This window comes from Pelecanus crispus, chromosome 1 (assembly GCF_030463565.1).
Source record: "Pelecanus crispus isolate bPelCri1 chromosome 1, bPelCri1.pri, whole genome shotgun sequence".
Lineage (NCBI taxonomy): Eukaryota > Metazoa > Chordata > Aves > Pelecaniformes > Pelecanidae > Pelecanus > Pelecanus crispus.
The window spans coordinates 117765024-117776974 of record NC_134643.1 but is presented as its reverse complement, the minus strand read 5'-3'; positions in this window follow the sequence as shown (position 1 = coordinate 117776974).

Sequence of the window (11951 nt, the reverse complement as noted above, 5' to 3'; positions counted from 1 at the left end):
TATGCACCAAGGAGGATGCATCTGCCTAACTCTAGATACTGACACATAAAGCTCTACATCTCAGGTAGCTACTCTGCATGTTGCTAGAGGCTCTGCATGCAATCAACAGAAAGAAATGGGCATTGTGAGTGTGCAAGACATTCAGCCTATCCTCAGTCCTCAAAGTGCAAATTTTCTGCTCATTAATACAAAGGGCAAATAATGGCAGCTCAAATGTAAATGTTGTAAGATAAATTAGATGAATCTCAGTCCATGTGTCCACAACGGTGTTATCACCCACCTTTCAGTACTGTAAGGACTGAAAACGCTAGAGGAGGAGTGTCAGCTTCTCACTTTTTAGGGTACGCGTGGCCTTATTCTGCTCAGTTCTGTAGCATTCCCATAAGCACAGTCTTCAGTTTTTTACAGTAAGCAGGAATATTTTTTCCCCCCATCATCATTCTTCCCATCAGTCCACTGTAATCTTTTGAGGTCTGTTAAAAACAAGGATTCAAGATGGTGATCTAGAGTGACTGTGATTCAAGGTAACACAGAAATAGAAATCTATAGGAACATCTAGGGTGTGTATGTGTATCAAATATACACAAAGATGCACAACATGTGACAAACAGGAGGAATTAGAAGTTCATGCATTGTTGCGGAGCAGTAATGTCACTGGGATTACTGCAGAGCCATAGCAGAATTGCTCATGTGAATAGAGTGCTGGAATGAACAGGCACGGACTTCCCAGGAAAGACAGGAAGGGGATGAAATTGTGCTCTATGCAGATGACTCTCCAATACAGTCATCCATAGCTGTCAGAGAAAAGGTTGGCCAAAAGCATAGGCTAAGGTTGGAAGGGAGGCCAAAAAGAAGGGACATGCTGGTGGACGACTGTTACAGACAACTCAGTCAGGAAGAGAAAGTGAAAACAAACTTCTTTAAAATATTGAAAGACTCAGTTGCAGGCCTTGGTTGTCATGGCAGAATTTAACATCCCAACATCTTCTGGAATGGCAACATAGGATGATACCAATAATCTGGATTTCTAGTGTGTTGGGGACAATGTTTTGATGCAGCTACTAAAGGCGATGCTCTACTGGATCTGCTATTCATAAATCACCAAGCAGTCACTAGTGAGGTGGTAGTCAATGGCAGGCTTGCCTGTAAGGACCACAAGATGGTAGGGTTTTAAGATATAAAAGGAAGACAAGTAAAAAAATAAAGACCCTGGTTTTGAAGACAGCTGACTTTGGCTCGTTCAGTGAACTGATTCAGAGGGATGCCATGGTAGCTTGTCCTGAAGGGCAAATGGGGCAGGAACAACTGTTTGACCTTTGTTTGACCTCCAACACAGCAACCTGTTCAAGCACAAGAATGGTCCCTTCTGATGTGCAAGAAAACAAGCAGATATGGCTTGGCTAAATGAGGAACTCCCAACTAAGCTCAAATTAAAAAAAAAAAAAAAAAAAAAAAAAAAAAGTCTCCAGACAGTGGAGGGAACAGGCTGCTTGGGAAGAACACAGAAGCATCACCCAAGCATGCCACAACAGAATTTGGAACGTTAAACTGAAGCTCAAGTTAAAACTAGGGACATGAAGGAGAATAAGAGCTTCTATAAACAAATCAGCACAACAATTAAGACCATGCTGGTCTGCTGCTGAATGAAGCAAGTAACCTAACTGACAGATGGCATGGAAAAGGCTGAGATACTCAATGCCTCAGTCATTCCTAGCAGGGTCTGTTCTCAGATTTCCCAGGTCCCTGGTGATGGCAAAACTTAGGGAAGAGCAGTACTACCCATTGTAGAAAAGAATCAAGTTAAGGACTACTTAAGTAAACTGGTCATACACCAGTTCCCAGATCCAGAGAGAATATATCTGAAGGTGCTGGGGTGTCAGTGACTTTGAGGCCATTCTACCATCTCTGACAGATTGGGGTGACTGTGGGAGGTTCCAGATGACTAGAAATAGGCAAAAGTTACACTCTGAGGTAAGGAGTGTCAAGAAATCTACAGGCCAGTCCAGCTCATCCAGCTCACTTCAGTCCTGGGAAGACTATGGAGCAGATCATCATGGAAGCCATTGCCATACATACGAGCAAAGAGAGGGTGACTGAACAAAGCCACCATTTCTAAAGGCAAGTAGAATTTTGACCTTCATTCTCATGACAACCCTAGACTTGCCATGCAAGTTAGCTAAGCCACTTCAGTTGCTCAATTTCTTTTTCTGTATAATGAGTATCATATTAACCTGCGCCCATTGGTGTTTTGAACTAACCTGATTGATTAGCACCGATAAGATGATCCAAGTCTTCAAGAAAGGATCTCAAAACTCTCTTCAGTGTCATTATCTGAAGGTATATGTCCTTCAGACACCTTTTATCTATCACATTAAGTAATGACTTTTATAGAGGAAAGAGTTCTCCAATTTGTGAACTTCAGTTTGTTTAGCACATCTCTTGCCAAAATGTCATATTTAAATTAGTATGCACACCATAAGAGCATCCTCAAATCATTAAAAATTTCATATTCAAAATAATTTCAGAGTTAATAGGAGCTGATACCCTTGGCTCATTATTCCCTACTCCAGCAGAATGTACATTGGCATTATAAAAACAGAGTCTTCGAAATTTGCGTAGGTCATTTCAGATCAGCGAGCGTTCCCAAGCACCTAATATTTTTACTCTAGGTATTCATTCAAGGTCTGTCACTTGACTTTGAAGCACTACAGTCATCCACAAACTTTTCCCTTAGGCACTTGAGACGACTCATGCTCTGGGTAGTCCTCAGAAAAATTTGGTTCATGTCTACATTCACCATGAATAGCTTTAACATATGTTTTGACTTTTCTGGCAAGTCTTATATTTAGGTTCCTGTGAGATGCAGTTCTACATCAGCTCCTCTCCTGAAAAAGAAAAGACTCTTTTCTTTTTCAAAACCAGCTGTTTATAGTCAGGTGGTTTGAATCTGGGCTGTTCCTGCCTAGAAAGAAACAATACTGTAATCTCAATTACATTGATTTCTCTCTTCCCAGGAGCACTGTGCTCTCCAAGACCCACTATTGCTTTTTTCTTCATGGTGAAAAAATTGTTCATTATACCAGTTAAGTGACACGAATGTCATTTCTACATTTTTGCTCCATTCCAGGTCAGCAAGACTGCAACTGCAAAAACAATAACATAGCAACTTTAAGAGTTTAGGGAAACAATTCTTTGCAAAATGGAAATACTGCATAAAATTTAAGTGCAGTAAATCAGAAGGTGCTCTGATGAATGAGTTGACACAGGGCATTGAAGACTGCTGTGCTGGTGGGAGTCTGCCTAGGCAGTGCTGTGAAACGGACATGTCTTTTTACCCACTGCCTTCCATCCTTTCAATTGCTAGACACAGCAAAGTAAATTAGGAAGAGTGGCAGGTGTCGATTAATTTTGATTTATCTTCAATTATTTTAATTTTCATACATTATTAGCTTTATAATTCCCTTAATATGCTTGAAAATTACATTTTTCTTTTCAACTTTCCTTAAATAAAAGCTGAATCTTCTTTTCTATTGAAAGCTATACTCCTTTATTTCTAGTGGAAGAGAAGCAAATTTGGCTTTTATGGTACACTCCTCCACTTTCCTTGGCAGCAAACGTACTTGTTTAGTCACAGAACTGAGAACTTGCACTTCCTTTTTACAACATAGGTAGACAACTGTGCTAAATTTCTTGATTTTGTAGACCTTGTGTATATGAAATATTAGTGTTTGCAAACATATTGCATTTCCTAGCAGTCTCTTCCCAAGTTTGAATACCACTAGATCATTCTCTTTAGTCTAGCATCAGCTGAAATTGGTTGGGGAAAGATTAGTCAATCATTAAGAGCCAACTGCAAAGTAAGCTTGGAGTTATTTTGTACTGGGGTTTTAATATGTATTGCTTACAGGGTGAAAAATTACTAATGATAGGAAAATACACGTGTAAATAATACATATAAGCATATACCTAAATGATGATGTGAGTTTATACTTTTATTTTAAATTATGCTTTGTATTCTTAATACTCTAATTGTACAGTCAGGTCAGGGGTTGTTCCATGACTTCTGACTGCAGATTTACCTCCAGCATTGTTTTCTGAGGCATAGGGAGGTGAAACATTAATGAGAGCCTCCAGCAATAATCCTTTGTATAGCTTGTCATCAATGTGCTGGACACACTCTACCCATTCTATCTTAGGACAGACTGAAAGGAAAAACAAATCAACTTGGCTTGCTAGTTACAAACAAACATGGAGAACAGAGGTTTCCTTGGTTTTCCCTATACTAGTTTGTCTAGGAGGTAAAAAATCCAAGGGCATTAACAACAGAGGAACCAGAGAACCCCATGAAGTTTTGCCAGGTTATAAAATACACAAAAAGATAGTGAAAATCATGGGGAATATAGACAACCACACACAAATTTTAGTACAGTGTAAGCTCCCGTAACACGAGTGAAACAAGATACTAAGAAAGTGAGTATGTTGTAGCAACTATCATTGGAGCACAAAGGATTAGTAGGCTAGTATGAAAATTTCTCTGCCTAACCAGGGAAAGCTTCTCTATAAAACCAATTAGAGATTTCTTAAACCAAAGGGACTCTTTAGATTTAAAACAACTTCACAAATTTTATTCAGCATGCTGAATCATTAGATGTCATTTAATTCCAAGCAAATCTCACTAACCTACTGACAACTCAGGAGAAGGTCTTATCCCCTCTGACCATGCCCTGGACAGAACCACAACCACTGTTGAACTCACACACTTTTGCTGTCCGTAAAGCAAAACACAAATGACATTCACCACTAGTTCACAGGTGGCAGAAATACCTATCACACGCTGTTCTTTCTGCTACGTAATCATCAGACAACCATATTCACTTTGGTTTTAACATAAACCAGACAATAGAGTTATTTGATTTTTGTAAAGCATTTGCAGTCACTACACATCTCCCTGTATTGCCCCATACCTCCCTGAAAGAAAAATGCGATGAGGATCAGAGGTAGGTATATGAATGGATATGTTTATGATACAGCGACAGGAAACCACAAGAAGTGGTGGGCCTGTCAGATACACTCAGCAGCTATATACACACACATATATATTCATCACATCATTTATCATGCCAGAAAGGGGTTTTCTCCTTTCCACTCATCCCAGATGTTCAGTGCTGAATAAAAAAACTGTCCATTTATGCCCTGTAGTTAGACTTCAGTTGATGTTTCAGTTCACTGTTTATCAAAAGACAGTCTACCTCCTGCCAAGAAAACAGGCAGACTAAACACACACATCACCATTGGTTCTGAGTACATGATTGCTACTTGTTAGGCATATGCTACATTTACTGGTCAGTGGTACTGGGGCCAGTTCCTTCATGCTACTGACAGAAAGGGCTAATCAGGTAATTACTTTACAGAGCAACCACAGAACACCACCTTCGACAGGTTGAAAGCAGAATCAAGAGGGGCAAGAATCTAGGAAATTCACAGAATGTAAAAATCTTAATTTTTTTGTGGATATAGTCATACTTCAGCACTTTCCCATATGATGTTGTATACTGAAATATAAACTTACAACTGTTTTTCCAGATAAAGACCAAAACATGGAAGCACAGAAAGCTTGAGGTTGGAAAGGATCCCTGGAGGTCTTCTGGTCCAACCCCACTGCTCAAGCAGGGACACCTAAAGCCAGTTGCCCAGGACAATGTGCAGATGGCTTTTGAATATATTCAGGGATGGAGACACTGCAGACTCCCTGGGCAACCTGTGCCAGTGCTCAGTCACCCTCACAGTAAAAAAAGTTTCTCCTTATGCTAAGACAGAGCCTCCTGTGTTTAAATTTGTGCCCATTGCCTCCTATCCTGCCACTGGGCCCAACCAAAATGATCCCGGCTCCATCCTCTTTGCACCCTCCCTTCAGGCATTTATATACATTTACAGGATCCCCCTGAGCCTTATCTAGGCTAAGCATCCCAGCTCTCTCAGCCCTTCCCCATATGAAAGATGGTCCAGTTCCTTAATCTTCTTAATGGCCCTTTTCTGGACTCTTTCCAGTATGTCCATCTCTCCCTTGTAGTGAGAAGCTGAGAACTGAATACAGCACTTCAGCTGGGAACTACTGTAAGTTTAAAAAAAACCTTAATGTTCTTCAGTGTTGGACGGTTAGATGTTTCTACCCAGTGAAGGTTATCCTGAACCCTCCATTAGCAATACTTTCTTCCAAGCTCACTGCAAAACAAGAATTTTGAGACTTAAAGTTCTTACACAAAATTTAATTTCACTGAACATACTGATCGAGACTTAAAGAAGTCAGAGGGAGTACTGCCACCGACTTAGTGGGGAATGAGATGCTACTAACTCAGTAAGTAAGAGCAGCGGAAAGAAAATAGGAAAAGCAATTTGATCTATCACAACTCTATCATCAGTGGATAGTTACAAGAAACCTCACCGGTAAAACTTAAGAGACCCATACAGATCTTTCTTAGTTCAGGACTCACAACAGGCACTTCCCAACTACACTGTCACCTACCAGCAGTCCTATCCACTGCTGTCAGCCATCTAGGAGCTTTCTACATTAGTGCACACAGGCCACAAACCCCATCCTGTACCCATATATTGAACCAAATGTACTCAACTAATTCATGTATTGTCAGGTAGCAATAGTTTTGGTAGCCATGATGCTTACTTAAATAATCACATTGAATCAGGCTGAGTTTTAACTCATTTTACCTCTGAGGATGAAATGGAGATCCACCAGAGCACATCTGATTACCCAAAGTCAAACAATGAGGTTAAAGAGGTAAGCCACAGCAAGACTAAATCTGCTACTGTCAGAATGTTTATGCTGTCTGATCATACAGTCAATGTGTCACAGAGTTCAGTTCACAATACAAATAGACATGAGACTACCAGTAAATTTGTGTAGGTTTAACTCACTCAAGCATGTCTGCCATACCATCACATTTATGCTACTCTTATTGTCTCTTTAGGCAAGTGTGAAATTTTTTGATTATTCTATAAATAATTCCTTAAAATGTAAGATAGCCAATTTATTTGCTGGGTAGTTCAAATCACAACTAGGGATTACAATCAGCTAGAGTTAGCCAAAAGCTCACCCACATCCACAGAGAAAAAAGAGGATATAATGGCCCCTTAACTAACTTCCTCCATCAGCTTTCTACATCAGTACATCAAACTATGGCAACACAAAGTATTAAGACAAACGAAGTACAACCCCCACCCCCATTTACTCCACTAAAGTGTAAGCAATCCTTATCTTTAGAAGGGATTTTTCTGTTTGTATAACTCGATGCACTGAAGAGGATAGTGTTGAAAACTTCGCTTTCGTTGTCATTTACTCCCATCACAGTAATAATGGTGATGGAAATTTCAAATTCAGTTCAATGTTGTGTGCTTGAATAGTCCCAGAAGAACTGATGTTTGAGCAGTCTTAAACGTTATTTTTTACAGCTATTTTGCAGGGGAAAGAGTGCAGTGAATTTGAAGCAACTGTGCCCCCTGTCCAACAGCCACTCAGGTGTGCAGCAACTTTAAAGCAGTAACAGAAAGAGAAGGAAATCAAGCAGATGGCTATCAGCCATTTGGTGGTCATTGATGTTTTGTCCCTCTCTTACTCATAAAAATTACACATCTTTCTACGCTGGTTTCATAATCAGGGATTTTGAAGACCTTGTATCAGCCACCACTATTTCTGTAGCCCAACTGTTATAAAAACATACTTACCTTTACATGTAATTAATACCTTACCTACTATTCAACAATCCCAGAAAGTAATAGATGTCCACATTAAAGAAACTGGAAAACTAACCACCCTGGAGTCTTGTAGCCTCAGGAAACCCACATTCATAGTAAACTCTCTTTCCGTGCCCCGTGTTTACTACTTCCCATGCCTGTAGTCCTGGAAAAGCAGAAGCGATAGAACTCATATAGATGATTCAGATACTTTATTAGGACTGGACACAAACACAGGTCCTATATTCTTCTTTTTAACCCCCAGAGTAAGTACATAGCTTCTTGTGATGCTATGAACACGTACAGGAATTCCCAGATTTGTATCTCTATCATAGTGCAAAACATATACCCAGATCACAAGTGTCATGCTTTAAACACAGCGATAACTCTGTTTCATCAAAGCTCAGAAAATTAAAGAACAAAACACTTCTGATAAGTTTTGTGAGCAACAGAAAATGGCTTGTTTGTTGGTAATGATCAGAAGAATTTTGTTGCTTTTCATAGTGGAGCTATTTGAAATAAAATCTGCCTAAACACAGCTAAATTACAGTATACTACAAACAGCAAATGAATGGAATTATTAAAGAATGAGGACCATCTTCCAGAAAATCCTGTCTCTGGAGGTCCAAATGAACATGTAATTCAATGACTTCTTTGTGAGATGCCGTAGTTAAAAAAAAAAAAAAAAAAAAAAAAAAAAAGGAGTGTTTAGGTGTATGTGTAAGAATAGTGAGAAAAATAAGGTGATTTAATCTCACAGGCAAGGCATAATGAAGTATCAAGTTCCTAAGAATCAAAACAGATGCAACAACAAAAAGCACCTCTGCAGGGAGAAAATGGACTTCACACAACAGACTCCAGTTTAAAAGAGAACAAGTCTAACAAGAACAGGTGGCCGGAAAAGGTGATTAGACAATTTAAAACGAAGAATTAACAACTTTGGGTATTTGATGGGGCAAGTCATCATGAAGTGGTGATACTGGTCCTATGGATATTTTCAAATTAAGTCTGATACACTTTTATGAGATGCTTACAGCATATTCCTCAGAAGTCTCACAAGCAAAATATAATTGTTCCATGTCCTTATCCCAGCATTCCTCTGTAGCTTATATATGAAAACCAATACAATTACCTTCATCCACACTGAAGAACAAATAGATGGTCTTAGGCTATTTGATTAAATCCTGTTCTATCAAGCAAAGATAGTGTTTGGTATTCATGAAACACTTAGCACCTTGTTATTTCAAATCCAGGAAAATATTCCACAACACTGAGTTAGGCATTAATGGTACATTGTGTTGGTTATGCAGAAGAAATATTAAAACAATATATTGTGTTTCTTTACCTAGAATAATTACATGTGACAGGAAATCCCTACAATATATATAGCTCCCCTGTTAAAATGGATTTTAGCCTTGGTTCTGCTTGTTTATTCCAAAGACACAGCAATTATACATTTTAATTGCTATAATTTACATATACTTAAGCACTAGCTAACTCTCCAGGAGCAAAATGACACCAAATCATCTTGAAGAAACTTTTCTTCTAAATCACAAATGTACTGGCATACAGAGTAACACCATAAATATAACACAGAAAAGTATTCCCTCCTCATCTGCATCATACTGCACAACATGAAATGTAATCTTTTTTTTCCCAAAATAAAATATAAAAACACTGTAAATCCAAATTGGAAATTACCAAGTTTATCCTGTATTCTCTTAAAAGCATATTTCTTTTATTTATTCTACTACTTTTGGGTACTTTTAGTTTTGCCATTTAGCAAACCAGCCTAATGCCACCAAATCTCTAGCTGCTCCACCAGTGTCGTCTTATTCACACTTAGGACAGCTGGCAAAACACCTTCCCAAAAAGCTGCACTAAGTTATCAGGCAGCTGCATTTTACCAATTTGATGTTTTAAAAATTGGCAAAACTGAATGAGAATTAAATAAGTAAATTTCAATATCTTAATTGTGTTGTACACTGCAGGAAAGTCAGGGACCTGAGACGACACAGAATGAAGGAGGATTCTAGCAGAACTCCTGCCTTTGCCTTTTTTACGGGGGTAGATAGATGAGAACACACTTAGGGGACGGACGGACGGACGGACGGACACACACACACACACACACCCCCACCACCACCACACAAAAAAAAAAAACCCACCAGCAAAGAAAACCAGATTTAAAAATAGGTGCTGAAAGACACTTAGTTGCAGGCAGAAGTAAAATAAGCCCCAAAATAAACCTACACTATTTAAAAAGGAAAGAGCTCTATTAGATGAGACCAAGGTAACTGAGACAACTGGCAGGAAATAGAAGCCTGTGACAGCCATTTATGGGAAGATGATTAAAACAGTAAGGTAAATGATGAGAATTTAAAAACCTTAGAGTAGTTCAGTCAAAACAAATGAGATCCTAACAAAGGCATATCCTGGTGAACCACTACCATAAAGAATGGTAGAAAGTTGAAGAAAATTTGTGTTATATTCAAAGTGCACAAGCTAGTAAGATCTGCAATAACACTTGTGAATAAAGAAGTGTCCTGGTTTTGGCTGGGATAGACTTAATTTTCTTCGTAGTAGCTGGCATAGTGCTGTGTTTTGGATTTAGGATGAGAATAATGTTGATAACACACTGATGGTTTAGTTGTTGCTGAGTACTGCTTATGCTAGGCAAGGACTTTTTCAGCTTCCCATGCTCTGCCAGGTGCACAAGAAGCTGGGAGGGGGCACAGCCAGAATAGTTGATCCAAACTGACCAAAGGGCTATTCCGTACCACATGATGTCATGCTCAGTATAAAAACTGGGGGGAGGTTGGCCAGGGGGTGGCCATCACTGCTCCATGACAGGCTGGGCATCAGCCAGCAGGTGGTGAGATGTTGCACCACTTATTTTTCCTGGGTTTTGTTTCTCTGTCTCTCATTGTTCTCCTTTTCATTACAATTTTTATTACTATTATTAATTTATTTCAATTATTCAAGCGTCCTTATCTCAACCCACCAGTTTTCTTACTTTTGCCCTTCCAATTGTCTCCCCATCCCACCAGGGGGGAGGGTGAACGAGCGGCTGTGTTGTGTTTGGTTGCCGACTGGGGTTAAATGACAACAAAAGGGGAAGTCTTTTAGTCAAAATTACCGAACATAATTTAAACTTCTCTCCATTTCTCAGCCTGAGTGGAGAACTAACAAATATCATCCACTTGGTATCTGTAGACATAGGTAATTTTGATAGACACCCTGTTGAACAGTACTGAGGTATAGTTTAATACCAAAGAAAAGGTAACTGGGCAAAGTATACCAACTGCAAGACAGGAGACAAACTGGAAAGAAATTTGAAGTGTCTAGGTGAAGAAATCCAAAGTGTCTAGGTGATATATCCATTCCGCCAGAAATTTATGACCTTAGAGAAAAGAGCATTTCTCAATTACTATCCAATAGAATCCTCACTTATATCAGGAATAGTGTGGCCAGCAGGACTGGGGAGGTGATCATCCCCCTGTACTTGGCACTGGAGGGACTGCACCTCAAATACTGTCTCCAGTTTTGGGCCCCGCAATACAAGAAAGATATTGAGGTACTGGAGCGTGTCCAGAGAAGGGCAACGAGGCTGGTGAAGGGTCTGGAGCACAGGCCTTATGAGGAGCGACTGAGGGAACTGGGACTGTTTAGTCTGGAGAAGAGGAGGCTGAGGGGAGACCTTATGGCTCTCTACAACTGCCTGAAAGGAGGTTGTAGCAAGGTGGATGACAGACTCTTCTCCCAAGTAACAAGCAATAGGACAAGAGGAAATGGCCTCAAGTTGCGTCAGGGGAGGTTTAGATTGGATATTAGAAAAAATTTCTCCACAGAAAGGGTTGTCAAGCATTGGAACAGGCTGCCTAGGGAAGTGGTTGAGTCCCCATCCCTGGAGGTATTTAAAAGGCATGTAAATGTGGCACTTAGGGACACAATTTAGCAGCGTACTTGGCAGTGTTAGGTTTACAGTTGGACTCAATGATCTTGCATGTCTTTTTCAACCTGAATGATTCTATGACTCTAAAGAACAAAAACAATGGCCATAACAGAAGAAACAACTGGAGGATCTGGGTAAGACAGAATGAGCTTATATAGACTGAAAAGTTTTTAAAGCTACTCTGTGATATTAATTACAGCCAACATAAAGGGGTTTTCTGAAGGAGGTTAGGCATCACAATTTGACAAAA